The sequence below is a fragment of the Elephantulus edwardii genome, unplaced genomic scaffold, assembly GCF_000299155.1.
Source record: "Elephantulus edwardii isolate Elephantulus edwardi_28Jun2011 unplaced genomic scaffold, EleEdw1.0 scaffold00112, whole genome shotgun sequence".
Classification (NCBI taxonomy): Eukaryota; Metazoa; Chordata; class Mammalia; order Macroscelidea; family Macroscelididae; genus Elephantulus; species Elephantulus edwardii.
In genome coordinates, this window is record NW_006399862.1 from 9593288 (window position 1) to 9595227 (window position 1940).

Below are 1940 nucleotides of genomic sequence, written 5' to 3' on the forward strand. Positions count from 1 at the left end.
TTTTTTTCTTTTCAGAGAGGGGAACGCTGAATGAATGGAAATCCAAAAATCTCTGTAAATGTCTATTAAAATTAATAAAAAAAAATAAGGTTCGCACCACTGGGCCAATTGGCAGCTTCATAATGTACAGAGAAGAGACTGAGCTTGTTGATAACTTCAGCTTGCTTGGCTCCACAATCACTCTTCCACCAGCAGTCAGGAAATAAAAAATGAATTGTATGGTGATAGTCTACTGTCCGGGACCTCTCTGAGTACTGAAGAGCAACAATGTTAGTCTGGACACTAAGGTGTGCCTGATCCAGGCTATGAATCCAAGAATTTGTAAATAACTAAGGAGGGCAAAAGAAAGATCAATGCCTTTGAGTTGTAGTGCTGGAGAAGAGTGTTGAACATACTGTGGTCTATCAGGAGAAGAAATAGGTCTGTTCTGGAGAGGATGAAACCAGGTTGCTCCCTGGAGGCAAGAATTTTGAAGTTCTGTCTTACACACTTTGGGTACGTGGCAAGAAGGTACCAGTCCTTGGAGAGGAACATAATCATGGAAGTGTGAAAGGACAACATAGAAAAGGAAGACCCAAGATGGATTGACTCAGTAACTAGAGTAATGGCCTTCAGTCTGTTGGATACAATGAGGTCAGCTCAGGATAGGGCAGGTTTCAGATGTAATGTTTATAGGGTTGCTATGAGTTGCAAGTGACTTGATGGTACATAACAACAACAACAATAATGTCATTTCATCTCATTGAGGGTATTCATCTTTTTCACTGAACTCCTATATTTCCTAGCATGGTGTCCTTCTACAGTAACTGGCACCTCCTAATATGCTAAAAGTAATGGCAGAGAGAGTCTCACTGTTTTTACTTCTAAGGAGTATCCTAGCTGTACTTCTACACTGATAGATTTGTTTGTTCTTTTGGAAATCATTGATTACTGAAGTATTGTTCACAACACAACAATTCAAAAGCCTCAAGTCTTTTTTTACTCCTTTCTGATTTATTGTTCAAATTTCACAAGCATATGAGAAAATATGAAAGCTTGGATCAAGCTGACATTCGTTTTTAAAGTGATGTCATTGTTCTTTAGCACTTTATTATTTATTGGTTTTATAATTTGAATGAAAGGCTAAAAATAATATTGGGTTTTTTATTCAACCATTCATACACAGTTTTGCTTTATAACATGAATTACAGTGGATTAATATAATGATATAACTATAAAGTTTGATTAACTCTTTATTGTATATTACCTTTTACTTGACCTAACTTGTGCAGAAGGATGGGCAATCTCCTCCTGTTAGGCCTCTGAAATTGAGCGAAGTTATCCATTTAGTTTTTATTCCGCTCTCTATTAGTTCTTATTCCTGGTAAAGATTTGATAATAATTTAACCTGTGTTGAAACCATTACTTGTTGTTGTTGTGTGTCATGGAGTCGCTTGCAATTCATAGTGACCCTGTGTACAACAGCTTTGAACCCTGCTCTATCTTGTGCCAATTTCATTGCTTCAAACAGACCTAACCCCATTATCCCTGAAACTGCATAAATTAATCTTATCCTGGGTCTTCCGGTTGCACTGTCACTCTACTCTTCAAAACATGATGTTTTTTCTTCTGGTCCCTCCTGACAACATGCCCAAAATATGTGAGACAGAGCTTAAAAATCCTTGTCTCCAAGGAGCAGCCTGGTTTCACCATCTCCAGCACAAATCTGTTTGTTCTCTTAGCAGCCCATGGTATGTTCAATACTCTTCTCCAGCACCACAACTCAAAGCATCGATTCTTCTTCTTCTATAATTGTTCCCTAACAGCCTCTGTGTGACTGACTGATGTTATTCATAATTTATTTTAGATTTATCCTTGTTGTGTGTTTCAATAGTTCTTTAAAACTTTAAAGAAATCCTTGACAGCAGATTCACCCATTGCAATATGCTATATATTGATTT